The following is an 18,668-nucleotide window of genomic DNA, read 5'->3' as shown; positions in this document are numbered from 1 at the left end:
ACTAACACTAAGTAGAAAACTGAGAAGAGCAATGAAAGAGGCAAGAAGTTAATGGAATGGGGACAGAGCTGAGAGGACAAAATTTGAACAGAAGGAGGAAAAACAACAGGGATTGAGGAGGGTTGTTTAGGTCACTAAGCTTACAAGATCTTCTGTTTCCCAATTAGTACATTGTGACCCTGAAGACATGAGGGCGTGACAAGGGTATCACTGGGGTGTGGTAAATTCTTCACAGTCTCACTTCCCTTTGCTAATTCTGGCATCAGAGTTGTTGCAGAGAACGTGCTCAACAGTGTATGGAGATACATCTTAAACAGGTGTGCTTATTCTTAAGAAAACTTGATATGTTTAAATTCGGGTTTATTTACTTTACAAAAATTAGATGATTACCCAGAATGCCTGGCACCCAGTGTTACCCACACTGGGGATGTACATGACAAACACTCTGGTCCAGCACTCTGAGACTAAGAAGCCTTGAGGGAGGGCAGGCTGGGATATAGCCAACCATGATATAAGATAGGATATGATTAAGACTTTAAAGGAAATGCGAGCAAAATACTGTGGGCATTCAGGGGAAAAGTACTTCTGGTTGTTTGGTAATTGAGTAGAGGGAGGAAGGCAAAAAAATCAGAGAAGTTTTCATGAAGGAGAGAGTATTTTAACCTATCATGGAAGATGGTTTAAATGTCAATATGTGATAGATCTCAACAGGGCTGGAGGATATGGACATTAGGTGTGAAGTAACAGCAGAACAAAGCTTTAGAAGTAGAGCTTGTATGATGACTGTTGGTGTGTTATGGGGTGGGGGATAGGGATGGAGGATGCAGAGAAACAATGTACTTTGGGGTCACACAGATATGTCTTCAGATCCCTTCTGCTCATAAATATTGGACTATGCCCCTGTTACTTAGCCTTTCTGAATCTCAATTCCCTCATCTTTAAAATGAGGACAGTAATACTGGTTTTTTGGTTTTCTGTGTGTGTTTGATTTTTTTTTTTTTTTGGTGAAGATTGGTCCTAATCTATGTAAATCTTTGGCTCTCAATAAATGGTAGCAAACATTGGAGAGCCATTGAAAAGTTTTGACTAGGTGATATGATGAAAGTTTAGAATTGGAAATTTTATTCTGATAGCAGTGCTGATGGCTAGCTTCATTGTAGAGATAAGATGTGAAAGCTTAGCGCAGTTAGTCATGGAGAATGGTGTCAGACCCTACTAGTCACACCTGAGTATCTGTTCTTTCCCCTTTCAATTTTTAGCTGGAAACATGGCCATCTAAAACAAAGACTATCTTTCCCATCTTTCCTTGTGGCTAGGTGGGGCAGTGTGACTATGTTCTGGCCAGAAGTATCATGCAGTAGTATGCCTAAAAGATGGCTGGCACACATCCTTTATTTCCGTTGCTTCTTCTATTCTGCTACTTAGATAATCTGCCATCTTGGTAGGTCTAGATGCTCATTTGGATCCTAGGAATAGTGGAGAGGTAAACTAGAAGGAGTCTGAGTCCCAGAAGACTTCACAGGCCACATTTGTCATATCAGCCCTAGACTAATTCCACCAGACTTCCACATGAGAGAGGATTAAACTCTCTTATTGAAGCCACTGAAAATTTGAGATTCTGTTACTTGCAGTAGAATCTAATCCTTGCCAACTCAGAGATGGAGGGGAAAATGAATAGGAGTTTACTTTCTAGGAGTTCAAGCCAATGGCAGTTACGGGAATGTAAAGGAAACATGTTTGGAACAGGGGAAGGATGATGCTTTTGGTTTAGGGTCCAATCCAGACGTAGATGTCAGTTGATTAGAAGCCAATATTCGGAGCCTGGAAGAGTGGTCAGAATTGGTGATATAGACTTGAAGTGGGAACCAGGCCTCTAAATAGCTCTGATAATTGAATATATGGGAGGGGATGAAATTTCCAAGGAAGAAGAATGTAGAAAGAGTGTAAAATGAGTGCAAAAAACTGAAGGCTGACGCTGGACGAAGTCTCTGTTCATGGGGCGGGGGGTGGCAGAGGCAACAGAGATAGGAAAGTTAGGTAGAAGGAGATGCATATTGATGGTTGAGGGTTAAAGGAAGAAGAATTGAGACTGGATGGTGAAGTTTATTTCTTTTGTACATGTCAGGAAATGTGGGAGAGGAAAAGGAATTCCCTGGTTACTCATAGTCAAGAAGGTACTGATTATATGTGTTTATTTGTTAATGAACAAAATGCTATTTTGTTGAATGTTTCAGGGAAGCCTTTCATTCCAGCCCATGGAGTTGCTTTCTGCTTTTAATGCTTGCTTACAGCTTTGGCAGGCTCTTCTCAGGTGAGCAGCTGCGTACCAAGATGTCTCACTGGCAGAACTGCCAAGGAGTTCCATGGAGGATGGATGGTCTTGGTTGGAAAGTTACTTAATGGCGTTTAAAGTAGTGAGAAGATGATCATACTGCTTAAGCAACAAACCTTGAACGCTGAGAACTCATGTTTTTAGTGTTGGCATCAAATAAAATGAATAACAAATTGTATTTTACACATTGTAATAGTATGCATAATTGTTACTGCTCTTCAGGATAACAGGTCATATGGTAACTGGTAGTAGCCAGTATTACTTTTGCCTGGACACACACCAGGCATTGGTGGGGATAGCTGCAAGAGGGATACTATTGAGAAATGTGAGGGAAAGCATGGCTTGTGCCAAGAGAAAGTGTTGGAGGAGGTGGGTACCTTTCCCCTCCTATTTCTTAACCAGCTTGTTCTAGAGCTGGAGGCCCAGAGTGCCTTGCCCCCAGTCAAGCCCACCAAAGGACCTAGTGGGTCTACCTGCACTAGTCTCCGTGTTCCAGGGCCAACCATATTCTCTCAGTTGGAGAAGATGGAAGATACTGCCATCTGTGGTTCCCTGATTTCCTGAAAGTTCTTTGAGACTTTATGTATGACCCTGCCCAAAGCTTTTTTTTCCCTCTCAGCAGGAGAGAAGGAGGCTGCAGACCACAGAAACTTCAGAAATTTTGATTATCTGCACTCATCAGGACTCTAAAGGCACAGGTCTGTGAGTGTAAAGGTTACAGGAATCGTGGGACAGAGTTTTGGTCTGAGCAGCAGTGTCCAAAACAGCTAGTGTTCCATGATTTGAAAGATGAAACAGTGCAGAGTTATGGACTGTAAGAAACCCAAAAGGGTTTTTTGATAACAAAATATCACATTTGCTGTTTTATCATCTAAACCCAGAGGAGTGCCTCAATAAATATTTGTTAAATTAATTTTGGGTAAATATTCTTATTTCAGAAATATTGAAAACTGCATCCTAGATCTACCTTGTCCTCTCTGTATTTTCAGACATAAGGAAATGAGCACGAATAGCTAACTGGAGCGATAGGGTGAGGGATGAGGCATAGAATGGGGAGTGAGAGGTAGCATGTCTTCCCCATAAACATAGGCATTGGCAAAATCGTGGTTCAAATTTCACTTCCTTTAACTACTAGTTTTGTGATATTGAGCAAATTACTTAACTTTGAGCCAGAGTTTCTCCATTTAAAAGAATTGGAGTAACAATACCTACCTTATATGATTGTTGTGAAAAGTAAAAAAAAAATATGCGGACCTGCTTCCTGCTTAGTAAATTCTAAGTGACAGTGCAAATGTTAGATATTATTGTTGATGCTAACAGCAATGTAATAAAATACTAACAATTGGAGCACTGCCGAGGAGTAGGATCCATGGAGGAAGGCATGAGTGCAAAGCTTGTGTGGAATGTATGGGCTTTGGGCCTCTGGATATGTAGAAAGGCAAGTGGCTCCAAAAAGTAGAATGATAATGATGGCTGGCATTTTAAATTACAGTGGGCCAGGAATTTTGTATAGCTATTCTGAAGACTCACTGACACTCTGAGCTAGATATTACCTCCATTTCACAGACGAGAAATCTGAGGCTGAGCCTGCTTGTGAAAGCTACTCTAGGTCATACCGTTAGTTAGTGTCAAAGCTGGATTTGACTCTGGTTGCTCTGGTTCATATGTTGACCCTGCCTCTCCAGGATTCAACATGGAATCAACAGTTCCCTGAATGACAGCTGAGCTCTATCCAGTTTGAATGCTCCAAAATGCTAGCTGTCTCACTCAGCAAAACGCTGTGAGTCTGTCCGGAGTAGAGAGGCAGGTGTTGAGAGTAAGCCACCATAGCAAGCTAGGTCTATCTTTGGGGAAAGGAGCAGAGAAGGAGGCTCTGCTAGATCTAACTTAACTTTGAGCAGCACATGGATGATGTGCTGAGATACTCAGGTATCCCTTTCCTTAACAAGTGCATCTGAGAGGAGCCCAGCAGGTGTGTGGTCGATATGCTGCCCTGTGGAGGGTGGCCATTTATTGAATTCCTATTTCACTCAACTTCAGTTCATTTGACTTTTGAGGGGTTGCAACATGCCCTTGCCTCTTAAGCTGCACTTTCTCTAGAGTTGCTGTGTGACTGATTCTTTGTCAGACTTAGAAGTTCAGATGATATTGATTTTAAATAGACCCATGGGGTTTGAGAACAGTTAGAGTACAGATGAGGAGAGGTTAAGTTTTTCCTAAACTCAAGTTGTCAGTAGTAAACTCATCATCCCCTAGTAAGGGACATAATCATGGATATAATACATGTTTTTTCATTCATTTATCCATCAAACATTTATTAAAAGCCTACTGTGCATTGCAGTGTGTACTAAATGCTAGACATATAGAGATAAATATATAAACAATACCTGTCCTAGGGGGCGAAGTAGAGAGCCTGAGGGTGGCATTCAGGTTAGTCTGGGAAATAAATGCTCAATGATCTTTTGCAAAAATGTGAAATTTTTTTTTCTTTAGAGGACATGAATCACATTTGTTTTATTCACAGTTGTAGCCTATCTCTTTTGACTTAGCACAGAATTTGGCTTAGCTGAGTACCCAAGATGTTTTGTGAACTGACTTATTAATAATATTTCTCATATTTTATTATTATAATATGTTATATTATTAATAATTCTAATTACATGATCAAGTGGCCAGAATGAGTTAATTTAACCCATGACCTCTTTTTACTCCCTTTAGTGAGCTAGAAAATTTTGGTTGCCAAAGTCAACCTGGTAGCCAAATGTTTAAATTCTGGTAATTAATGATTGTGCTTAGTCACAGGTTTGGTGAATGATTTATTTTTAATAAAAGCAGAAGGCTGTGACAAGCTCAGCAAATCTGTTGGTGGTTTTAAGACATTACACCAGGTTGCTTAGGAAAATTTCCTAGCAAATGAGACCTATTAGGTTATATAAGATCCTTGTAAGACAGCTAGGAAAATAACTTTAAAAATTACATCTATCTTTTTATTTAACAGCAGAAATTACATGAAAAAAGGTAAGATTATGGGAAATTTATTAGCTATTTGATGACTTTTTTATGATTTAAAAGAGTAATAGATACTAATTTCTCACAGAAGCTTAATTATAGTTCTAAAAGTAGAAATAATAGTTTCTGTTTGATTACTGATTTTTTTAGAGTAACTTCCATCTACTTTTCGATGGTTTTAGTTACCCTTACCTTTAAAATTAAAACTATAAATTTAAGGTTAAATACCTCAATGTAGTGTTTATGAAATTGATTAAAATGTATAGAATGTTCCAGTGCACTCTGAAACCACAGCAAGTACCAGAGATTTGATGTTTGGAAAGTGTTTTAATCAGTGTTAGATTTGGAATTATTGCCAGCTGATTCCTGAATTTTCAGGCCTAGGCCTTAGGAACACATTATCCAGATGTTTATAAAATGCCATTTTACTAATGTCCTGTTTATACTTTGTGATTAAAAAAAAAAAATCTGTCTACTTCAAAGCACCAGATGAAAGTATTTTACATCAACTAAATATTATACTCGAGCTGTTCTTCAGCCCTTCACACCCACCCTTCTGCCTTAAAGGGACTTATTCCATATCATCACCAATTTTCTCCACATTTGACAACAATTCAGCCTGTTTTTGTGGAATTTTGTGTGAATGCTAAGTCCTTGGTAATGTTTCTTGTACCTGCCCTAGCTCTCCTAGTTTACTCAAAATATATTCTGTCTTTGAAAGGAAAGTTTAATTTCCCAATTTCTTAAGCCAGATTATTAATTGAAACTATGTAAAATGAATGGAGGAGGAACACCCATTAATTCCTCAAAACTCAGCAGCATAATCTAATCCTTTGAAAAATCTCTCTGCTTAACTCATCATTATTAATCAGTTTAAGACAATTCAGAAAGGTATATAGGGAGAAAGAAGTAGAAAAAAGAGGGGAATAAGGCAATATTAAAGCTTACACTTTATATTCAGGTTCAGAGGATAAAAAAACTTTTACCTTTTCATCTATTTTTTGAGTCATTTTTTGCTGCATAAATGTGCATATATACCGTTGGGGTTAGAGTATATGCACACTTTTGAAACATGTTTTAACTGTTTTCTTGTATCACTAAATATTCATCAAAATAGAGTGTTTAATGGCTGCATAGTTATTTGTGTGATTTTACCATCCTTTATTTTGTTTTTCCTATCTTCTTATGGTGCCCAGTCTCAGTCCCCTCATGATTCCCATCTACCTTTTGTCTTCCCTTAGTCCCTCTTGGCTCTCTATGGTATTCAGAGTTGAAAACAATGGTCATGAAGCCCTCACTGAGGTCAGGAGAACAATGCATGAATAAAGTGAGAATATCTGCAGAGATAGAAAATGTAAGAAAATACCAAACAGAAATCACAAAGCTGAAGAATACAATAACTCCACTAAACATTTCTATGAGGGGTTCAATAGCAGACAAGATCAAGCAGAAAAAGGGATCAGTGAACTTGAAGACAGGGCACTGGAATTTATCCAATCAGAGCAGCAAAAAGAAAAAAGAATGAAAAAGAGTGAAGACAGCTTGAGGGACTTATGGGAGACTATCAAGAGGACCAGTGTTTGCATTATAGCAGTTCCAGAAAGAGAAGGAAGAAAGAAAAGGGCAGAAAGCTTATTCAAACAAATAATGGCTGAAAACTTCCCTAACCTGGGGAAAGAAACAGACATCCAGATACAGGAATCCCAGAGAGCTGCTCTGTAGAAGAAGAATCTAAAGAGACCCACACTGGGACACATTATAATCACACTGTCAAAAGTTAAAGCCAAAGAGATAATCTTAAAAGCAGCAAGAAAAAAACAGCTTGTTGTGTACAAGGGAACCCCAATAAGATTAAAGGCATATTTTTCAGCAGAAACTTGACAAGCCAGAAGGAGTAGCATGATATATTCAAAATTTGGGAAGAAAAAAACCTGTCAACCAAGACTACACTACCTGGTAAAGTTGTCCTTCATAATTGAAGGAAAGATAGAGTTTCTAGACAGGCAAAAGCTGAAAGTGTTCATCATCACTAGACCAGCCTTACTAGAAGTGTTGAAGGGAATTCTTCAAGATGAACTTAAAAGATGCCAATTAGTGACAGGAAAACTTAAGAAAGTATAAATCTCACTGGTAAAGGTAAATATATAGTTAAATTCAGAATACTCCAGTGTTGTAATGGTGGTGGGCAAATCACTTATAAATCCATTATGAAGGTTAAAAGACAAAAGTAGTAAAATAACTATAACTACAAAAATCGATTAATGTGTACACAAGGTAAAAATATATAAATTGTGACATCAAAAATAAAACGTGGGTGGGGGGAGAGAGTAAAAATGTAAAGCTTTAGTATGTGTTTGAAGTTAAGCTGTTATGAGTTTAAAATAGACTGTTATAAACATAAGATGCTTTATGTAAGCCTCACTGTAACCACAAAGCAAAAACCTGTAGTAGATACATAGAAGATAAAGAAAATGATTCTAAGCATAACATTACTGAGAATCATCAAATCACAAAGGAAGAGAACAAAAGAAGAAGAAAGAAACAAAAGAATTACAAAATAGCCGGAAAACAATTCACAAAACGGCAATAAGTATACCTATAAATAATTACTTTAAATGTAAACTAAACTTTCCAATTAAAATACATACAGTGGCTGAATAGATAAAAAACAAAACAAAACAAAAAGAACAAGACCCAACTATATTCTGCCTAAAAGAGAGTCACTTTAGCTTTAATAGAGTGAAAGTGAAGAGATAGAAAAATATACCTCATGTAAATGTAAACCGAAAGAAAGCAGAGGTAGCAATACTGATGTCAGACAATATAGACTGATATCAGACAATAAGCCAAAGACTGTAATAAGAGATAAATATACAAAAATCAGTTGCATCTGTACACACTAATAAGGAACTATAAGGAACTATCAGAAAAAGAAAACAATCCCATTTACAATTGCATAAAAAAGGACAGAATACCTAGGAATAAATATAACCAAGTAGGTAAATACCTGTTCTCAGAAAACTATAAGACATTGATGAAAGAAATTGAAGAAGACACAAATGAAAAGATATTCTTTACTCATGGATTAGAAGAATTAGTATTGTTAAAATGCTCATTCTTTGCAAAGCAATCTACAGATTCAATGCAGTCCCTCAAAATTTCAATGACACTTTTCACATAAATAGAAAAAAATTCCTAAAATTTGTATGTAACCACTAAAGACCTTTAATAGCCAAAGCAATCCTGAGAAAGAGGAACAAAGCCTGAGGCATTACATGGCTTGATTTCAAACTACATTACAAAGCTATAGTAATCAAAACAGTACAGTATTGGTATGAAAACAAACACATTGATCACTGGAACAGAATAGAGAGCCCAGAAATCAACCCATGCATGTAAGGTCAATTAATTTACCACAATGGTGCCAAGAATATATGATGGGGAAAGGGTAGGTTTTTTTCAATAAATAATGTTAGGAAAACTGGACAGCCACATGCAAAAGAATGAAACTGGGTCCCTGTCTTAGACCACATACACAGAAATCAACTGAAATGGATTAAAGGCTTGAACGTAAGACCTGAATCCATAAAATTCTTAGTAGAAAATATAAGCGGTAAGCTCCTGACATTGGTCTTACCAGTGATTTTTTGGATTTGATACCAAAAGCAACAAAAGCAAAAATAAACAAGTTGGACTACATCAAACTAAAAATCTTCTGCACAGTAAAGGACACCATCAACAAATGAAAAGGCAGTTTACTGAATCGGAGAAAATATTTGTAAATTGTGTATATCTTAAAGGGTTAATTTCCAAAAAACAAATAATTTGATTAAAAATGGGCAGAGGAACTGAATAGATTTCTTTCTAAAGAAGACACACATATGGCCAACAGGGAAATGCAAACCAAAACCACAATGAGGTATTGTTAGAATACCTATCATCAAACAGAAAAGAGATGAGTGTTGGCAAGTATATGGAGAAAAGGAACCCTTATTCACTGTTGGTGGGAATGTAAATTGGTGCAGCCACTATGAAAAGCAGTATGGAGGTTCCTCATAAAACTAAAACTAAAACTACCTATGATCCAGCAATTCCACTTCTAGGTATACATCCAGAGGAAATAAAAACACGATATCAAAGAGATATCCGAAACCACATGTTCATTGCAATAGTATTCACAATAGACAAAATATATAAACAATATATGTGTCTGTTAACAGATAAATGGATAAAGATGTTGATATGTATATGTGTATATGTGTTTGTGTGTATATATATATGTGTATACACAAACACACACACAATGGGATCTTATTTGGCCATAAGAAAGAGGGAGGTCATGCCATTTGTGACAACACGAATGGATCTTGAGGGCACTATGCTAAGTGAAATAAGGTAGACAAAGAAAGACAAATACTGCATGCATCACTTATATATGGAATCTAATAAAGGGTCTAACTGATAGAAACAGAGAGTAGAAAAGTGATTGTGAGGGCCCATGTGTGTGGGGATGAAGGGGAATAGGAAGAGGTTGGTAAAAGGTTTCAAACCTTCAGCTGTGAGATGAGTAAGGTCTGAGGATCTAATGTAAAGCGTGGTGACTGTAACTGATAACACTGTACAGTTGACCCTTGAAGAACTCTAGGGTTAGGGGCACTGACTCTATGCAGTTGAAAATCTGCGTATAACTTTACAGTTGGCCCTCTATGTATGTGATTCCCCATCTGAGGATTCAACCAACTCCTGATTGTGTAGTACTGTAGTACATATTTATTGAAAACTAATCCATGATATAAGTGGACCTGAACATTCAAACCCATGTTGTTCAAGGGTCAACGGTATTATATATTTGAAATTTGCTAAGAGAGCAGAATTTAAATGTTCTCACCAAAAAAAAAAAAAAGGGTAAATATGTGAGGTGATGGATATTTTAATTAACTCAAGGGAGGAATCCTTTCACAATGTATACATATGTCAGATATCTTGATGTAATATTTAAATATCTTATGATTTCCTATGTCAATTATATCTTTCTAAAAGGCTGAAATTAAAAAAAAATATCATTTTAATGAATAGAATCTTAGGGGCTGTTTGTTTTCATAGTATAACTTAGCCTATCTTGGTCTCAAAGTTCACTATTTCTTACCCAGAGCACTTGAGCTATTCACAAACTCTGTGTTTGTCAGTTCACTTCAGAAATGAGTATATGGGCACCTATCTCAGAATTGAGATGCAGATTAAATAAGGGTAATGTATGAAATTGCTTAGCTCAATATGTATCTTCATATTCAATAGATAGTAGTTATTGCTGTTAACAGTAATCATTAAAATGATAAATTTTTAAAAATTTCAGCCTTTCATCATCATTGTTACTAGTGTGATGTGTGGCAAAATAATACAGATTCTATATAGTTTAAGAGTGTGGACTGCCAGGGTTCAGTTCTAGTTTTGTCAGCTTCTAGCTGTGAGACTGTGGGCTTTGCCTCTCTGTGCTTCAACTTCCTCATCTGTAAAGTGGGGACAAGTTCTTACTTCATAGGGTTGCAGTGACTGGTAAATGAATTAATGCATGTAAAACACTCAGCACACTGCCAGCCCCATAGCAAGTTCTCAGTAAGTGCTAGCTATTATTATCATTAAATTCTTTGGAACATTCCATTGACTGCTCTGTTAGAGGGTTTAACTTCTCTTCATGGTATTTTGTCATTTTTGATAGAAGGGTTTATGTTTTAGGGATCCATGGAACAAGAAGATCACCTTTCCTTAATACTGTAGGGTTCGAAGCTCCACTACCTATTTGAGTAAATGTCTTTTCATGGTGCCTAAAATAAGGGGAAAAAAGCTGATACCAAAGTAAAGCTTTAAAAAGGGCCAAGGGGAGGAAATCTTTAAATCCAAGGGCAGAGCATCCATTTTTATTTCATCAAAATGTATTATCTAAGCAAACTTACTGATAATGATGCATAGATGCTGTTTGTAGACATTATTTTCCTCCTTTGAAGTGACTGAGTGCTGATTTCCTATCTGTGCCAGCAGCCTTTTCAGAATTCATTCTGTGCTCCTCTACATCATTGTGGCGTGGAGATCTCATATATGACTTTTCTAAAGATTAGAAGACTAAAAACGTGTACCTATTGACTCAGAGGCTGAGAAGATGTACACAAATGTGAATAAACAGTTGAAACACTACCAGATGCACAGGAAGAGCCCTTGAACGCAAATGTGATTGACATCAAGAAAATATTAGCTTTGAAGTTCTGCCTAGATGGCACGACGATAGACTGGCACTGCAGCAGGATTCAGCTGTAAGGATTTCATGTAATTGATGGTGGAAGAAAGGAAAATTTCAACAGATATTTTTCTATTAATTTGCCACAGGTGCTCAAATGCCTGTGACCTGGAATTTCAGGTATTCAAATTGCTACTGTGATAGCTTCAGGCTTTGCTTCCCCGTTATTTTACAGACTGTGGCACAGACTTTTAAGGATTTAATTCTGTTTATTGGTAATGCTGCAGTTCACATGATTTCAGTCTAATAGGATGACTAATTTCTCAATGAATCAAGTGACTCTTGACTCAATATACATCAATCTTTATCATGCACATAGTTTTACTTAACATTATTTTTATCTACATGTTTCCATGTATAGCTTTTGACCATTTACTTGCCGTGCTACCCTTTCATTTTCCTGCTACCTCTCCTGAAGTTCCTCTGCTGGACTGTTTCTAGATTTTCACATTTATACACAGAGGCAGGGAACATCCTAGTATAAATTATTATTTTTTTATTTTATGGTATTGCCATGGAGTTTATTCTCCAAAGCAGAATAACTGAAAAAAAGTAAGAATTTTTATAGTTCTTGCTACATACTGGGATATCACACTATAGAAATATCAAACTAATTTACAGTACCATCAGCATGGGATATATATATACTTTCCCTCACCATTTACACAATATTGGATTTTATTTTATTAATAATTTATGTATGTAATGGCTTTAAATATTAGCCATTAACCACACCTAACCATTTTAAGTGTACAATTTAGTGGTATTAAATACATTTATGATGTTGTACAACCATCAAATCACCCATCTCCATAACTCTTTTTACCTTGTAAATCTCAAACTCTATACCCATGAAAGAATAACTCCCCAGTGTCCCCTTCCTCCAGCGCCTGGAAACCACCATTCTACTTTCTGCCTCTATGATTTTGACTGTTCTCAGTACCTCATGTAAGTGGAATTATACAATATTTGTCTTTTTTGACTGCCTTACTTCACTTAGCATAATGCCCTCAATATTCATCCACGTTGTGGCATATGTCAGAATTTCCTTACTTTTTTTGTGTGTGTGTGTTTTTTTTTTTTGGTGGTATGCAGGCCTCTCACTATTGTGGCCTCTCCCGTTGCGGAGCAACAGGCTCCGGACCCGCAGGCTCAGCGGCCATGGCTCACGGGCCCAGCCGCTCCGCGGCATGTGGGATCTTCCCGGATCAGGGCACGAACCCGTGTCCCCTGCATCGGCAGGCAGACTCTCAACCACTGCGCCACCAGGGAAGCCCTGTTTTGTAGTTTTTATTGTACAAGTCTTCAACTCTTTGGTTAAGTTAATTCCCAAGTATTCTATTCTTTTTGATGTTATTGTAAATGGAATTGTTTTTTTCAGCTTGTTCATTGTTTATGTCTAGAGATGCAATTGATTTTTGTGTGTTGGTTTTGTATCCTGCTACTTTGCTGAATTCATTTCCAATAGTTTTTTTTGTGTGGAATCTTTAGGGTTTTCTACATATAATATGATCTGTGAACAGATATAATTTTACTTCTATCTTTCTAATTTAGATGCCTTTTATTTATTTATTTATTTTCTTGCCTGGTTGCTCTGCCAAGAACTTCCAGTACTATGTTAAACAGAAATTGCAAGTGTCCTTTTGCCTCGTTCATGATCTTAGTGAAAAAACTTTCAGTCTTTCACCATTGAGTATGTTGTTTGCTGTGGGTTTTTCGTATATGGCTTTAGTTATGTTGAAGTAGTTTCCTTCTGTTACTAGTTTGTTGAGTGTTTTTATCATGAGAGTCTTGACATTTGTTATGTTTTTTTCTTCATCAAATAAGGTGATCACGTGGGCTTTTTCTTTCATTCCGTTAATGTGGTATATTACACTGATCAAATTTGTATGTGGAACCATCCTTACATTCTAGAAATAAATCCCACTTGGTCATCGTGTATAATCCTTTTAATATGCTGCTGAATTCTGTTTGCTAGTATTTTGTTGAGGATTTTTGCATCAAAGTTATGAAGGGATATTTGTCGGTAGCTTTCTTTCCTTGTAGTGTCTTTACCTGGCTTTGGTATCAGGGTAATGCTGGCTTCATGGAATGAGCTAGGAAGTAGTCCCTCCTCTTAAATTTTTTTGGAAATAGTTTGAGAAGGGTTAGTGTTAGTTCTTCAAATGTTTGGTAGAATCCACCATTGAAGCCATCAGTTGGGAAATTTTTTTGATTACTGATTTAGTTTTCTTATTAGTTACAGATGTATTCAGATTTTCTATTTCTTCATGATTCAGTCTTGGTAGGTTTTGTGTTTCTAGAAATTAGTCTATTTCATCTAGGTTATCCAATTTGGTAACATATAATTGTTCATAGTACTCTCTTATAATCCTTTTTATTTTTGTGCAATTGGTAGTAATGTCCTCACTTTCATTTATGATTTTAGAAATTTGATTCTTCTCTCTTTATTTCTTAGTCCAGATAACTAAAGGTTTGTTAATTTTGTTGATCTTTTTAAAGAATCAACTTTTGGTTTCATTGATTTTCTCTGTTGTTTTTCTGTTCTCTGTTTCATTTATCTCTGGTCTAAACTTTATTTTCTTCCTTCTGCTAGCTTTGGGTTTAGTTTGTTTTTTACTTTCTAGTTCCTTAAGTTGTAAAGTTAGGTTGCTTTTTGAGATCTTTCTTGTTTTTTAATGTAAGCATTTATAGCTATAATTTTTCCCCTTAGCACTGCTTTTGCTGTGTCCCATAAGCTTTGGTATGTTGTATTTTTGTTTTCTCTCCTCTGTAAATATTTTATAATTTCCCTTGTGATTTTTTTCTTTGATCCAATGGTTGGTTAAGAGTGTGTCATTTACTTTCCACAAATTTGTGAATTTTCAAGTTTTCCTTCTGATATTTATTTCTAACTTTATTTTGCTGTGGTATGTGGAACATACTTTGCACATGTATCTTTTTAAAGCTATTGAGACTTAGTTTTTGGCCTAACATTTGGTCTACCCTGGAAAACATTTCATGTGGACTTGAGAAGAATGTGTATGCTGTTGTTGTGTAGAGTGGTCTGTATATGTCTGTTAGATTTAGTTTCATTACTGCATTAAGTCCTCTATTTCCTTACCTATCTTCAGTCTGCTTGTTGTCCATTATTGAGAGTTGAGTATTGAAGTCTATTATTTTAGAACTGTCTGTTTCTACCTTCAATTCTAATTCTGTCAGTGTTTGTTTCATATATATTGATAGTCTGTCATTAGGTGCATACATGTTTATAATTGCCATATCTTCTTCCTGTATCGACCCTTTTATTAATAAATAATGTCCTTCTTTTTCTCTTATAAACTCTTTTTGATTCAAAGTCTATTTTGTGTGATGTTAGTATAGCCATCTCTGTTCTCCTTTGCTTACTATTTGCAAGGAATATCTTTCTCCATTCTTTCACTTTCAATATGTTTGTGTCTTTGGCTTCAAAGTAAGTCTCTTGTAGATAGGAGATGGTTGAATCACTTAAAAAATCAATTTTGCCAATCTTTGTCTTTTGATTAGAGAGTTTAATCCATTTACATTTATAGTAATTATTGATAAGTAGGGACTTCTGTCATTTTGCTATTTGCTTTCTTTATACCTTTTAGCTTTTTTGTCCCTCATTTCCTGCATTACTATCTTCTTTTATGTTTAGTTTATTATTTTGTAGTGGAATGTTTACATTTCTTTCTCATTTCCTTTTGTTTATATTCTAGAGCTATTTTCTTTGTGGTTACCATGGGGATTACATTTAACATTCTAAAGTTATAACAGTAATTTGAATTTAGATTAACTTAACTTCAGTGACATATAAAAACTCTGTTCCTTTATAGCTCCTTCCCCAACCTTTTTGGTTGTTGATGTTACAAAATTATGTGTTCGTATATTATGTGCCCCAATACATAAACTAAAAATTATTTTAAATGCATTAGTCTCTTAAATCTTACAAAAAACTGAAAGTGGAGCTACAATCCATTATTACAATAAAAATAGCTCTAATAATTGCCTATTTATTAATCTTTAGTGTGATCTTTATTTCTTTATATAGCTTCAGGTTACTGTCTAGTGTCCTTTCATTTCACCCTGCAGGACTCCCTTGAGCAGTTTTTGAAGGGCAGGTTTACTCTGCCATCTTCCAAGAATCTTCTATAATGCCTTCTTTCAGTAATTTGGATTTATTTACTTGATATGGAGCTGTATGTTTTTAAAAGGAAAGTTTTAATATTTATAATTTTTATTTTATTTTATTTTATTTATTTATTTATTGCGGTATGCGGGCTTCTCACTGTTGTGGCCTCTCCCGTTGCGGAGCACGGGCTCCGGACACGCAGGCTCAGCGGCCATGGCTCATGGGCCCAGCTGCTCCGTGGCATGTGGGATCTTCCCGGACTGGGGCACAAACCCATGTCCCCTGCATCGGCAGGCGTACTCTCAACCACTGTGCCACCAGGGAAGCCCTAATATTTGTAATTTTTAAATATGCAATATACTGATTTTTCTACTTTGGTTGTTGCAAATGTTGGGAATATATTTGGCTGCAAATAAAAGTAAATTTAACTTTTAGTCAGGATTCTTTAGAAAAAGAGAACCAATAGGAGATATATATATATATGTGTGTGTGTGTGTATGTTCAACAAATATATATACAGAATATATGTATTTGTTGAACACTTAAAAATATGGTAGGAACTATAAATACTTAAAATATGGTAGAAGCTACATGTTCTTGCTGTACAAAGAATAATTAGACATGGTCGAGACTCTTGAGGAGCTCATATGTAATAGGTGGTGTTTAAACACATGAATATAACAATATCATTAGGATTATAGACAGAAGTATAGAGGGGGAAGCAGGGGTACACAGGGGAGTGAGTCTCCAACTCTGCCTTAGTGGTATTCAAAAGTCTTCACAGAGAAAGGGCTATTTGAATTGATCATTGAAGGAAAATGCCCAGGCATTTTCTTGGTCCTCCTTTAAGGAGAGTGAATCAATGTATTTCTTAGATAAGACTATGCAATGATAAAAGTGTTACAAAAAAAAGGTTCTATAGTCAATTAAGTTTGGGAATGCTTAGTTAGTCAAACATTTTTCTTAGGTATGTTACTTCTCAGAGCCTATCAATAGCCTAATGTGCTTCTTGACTCCTCAAAACAGGGAAATAACGCTCAGTGTTTCATGACTGTATCTCAACAGGGAATCTTTTGCCCCTTACAAGGTTTCTTAGACCTAGTATTCTGCAGAAAACACCTTGAGAACATGGCTCTAGTGTTTCCTTCAGTACTTAGCTGATTCTAAGCTAAGTACTGAAGGAAACACTAGAATAATACCAATAATACCAATAAGGAATAATACCAATAATGCTTGGTATTATTTCTATCCTTTTACATTTGTGGAGGCTTGTTTTGTGACTCAGTGTATGGTCTATCCTGGAGAATGTTCCATGCATGCTTTGATGCTTTATTTTTAATTTTTAAATTTTTAATTTTTTGATTGAAGTATAGTTGACTTACAATATTGTGTTAATTTCAGGTGTACAGCATAGTGATTCAGTTTTTTTTCCAGATTATGTTCTACTATGTTATTACAAGATATTGGGTGTAATTCCCTATGCTATACAGTAAATCCTTGTTGCTTATCTATTTTGTATATAGTAGTTTGTATCTGTTAATCCCATACCTCTAATGTGTCTCTCCTTCCCTCCACTTTGGTAGTCATAAGTTTGTTTTCTATGTCTGTGAGTCTGTTTCTGTGTTGTATATAGATTCATTTGTATTACTTTTTACATTCCACATGTGAGTGATATCATACAGTGTTTGTCTTTCTCTGACTTATTTCACTAGGTATAATGTTCTCTAGGTCCATCTGCGTTGGTGCAAATGGCAATATTTCATTCTTTTTTATGGCTGGGCAATATTCCATTGTTTATGTATCATTGTGTGTGTGTGTGTGTGTGTGTGTGTGTGTATATATATATATATACACACACACACACACACACACACACACACACACCCCCCACATCTTCTTAAGCCAGTTGTCTGTTGGTGGGCATTTGGGTTGCTTCCATGTGTTAGCTGTTGTAAATACTGCTGCTGTGAACATTGAGGTGCATGTATCTTTTCAAATTAGTGCTTTTGTTTTTTCTGGGTATATACCCAGGAGTGGAGTTTCTGGATCATATGGTAGTTCTATTTTTAGTTTTTTAAGGAACCTCCATACTGTTTTCCATAGTGGCTGCACCAATTTACATTCCCACCAACAGTGTATTCCCTTTTCTCCACATCCTCTCCAACATTTGTTATTTGTAAACTTTTTAATGATAGCTATTCTGTTGGTGTGAGGTGATACCTTATTGTGGTTTTGATTTGCATTTCTCTAATAATTAGCAGTGCCCTCCCTCTTTTCTTCTTGCTTAGCCTGGGTAAAAGTTTGTCAATTTTCTTTATCTTTAAAAAATATAAGCAGCTGTTGGTTTCATTGATTTCTTTCTATTGTTTTTCTGATCTCTGTTTTATTTATTTCCTCTCTGATCTTTATTATTTCCTTTCTTCTGCTGACTTTAGGGTTCATTTGCTCTCTTTTTGGTAATTATCTTAGATGGTAGGTTAGGTTGTTTATTTGAGATTTTTCTTTTTTCTTGAGGAAGGCCTGTATTGCTATGAACTTCCCTTTTAGAACTGCTTTTGCTGCATCCCATCGATTTTGTAAAGTTGTGTTTTCATTTTCGTTTGTCTTGAGATTTTTTTTTGATTTCTTCTTTGATTTTATCATTGGACTACTGGTTTCTTAGTAGCATATTGTTTAGCTTCCACATGTTTGTTCTTTTCTCATTTTTCTTTCTGTAGTTGATTTTTAGTTTCTTACTGTTGTGGTTGGAAAAGATGCTTGATATTATTTCTATCCTTTTACATTTGTGGAGGCTTGTTTTGTGACTCAGTGTATGGTCTATCCTGGAGAATGTTCCATGCATGCTTTGAGAGAATGTGTCTTCTGTTTTTTGGGGGGTGTAATGTCCTGTAGATATCAATTAAGTC

The 18,668-nt window shown here is 36.0% G+C and overlaps 1 protein-coding gene across 6 annotated transcripts in view; it reads left to right on the top strand.

The window, feature by feature from the left end:
- Positions 1-18,668, top strand: part of CPQ (carboxypeptidase Q) — a 475,775-nt gene that overhangs the window by 177,029 nt on the left and 280,078 nt on the right. The window lies entirely within an intron of this gene.

The sequence above is a fragment of the Delphinapterus leucas genome, chromosome 17 (genome assembly GCF_059928025.1).
Source record: "Delphinapterus leucas isolate spDelLeu-1000000601 "Yukka" chromosome 17, BTC_Dleu_Yukka2, whole genome shotgun sequence".
NCBI lineage: Eukaryota > Metazoa > Chordata > Mammalia > Artiodactyla > Monodontidae > Delphinapterus > Delphinapterus leucas.
This window is presented reverse-complemented; position numbering and strand designations above follow the sequence as displayed.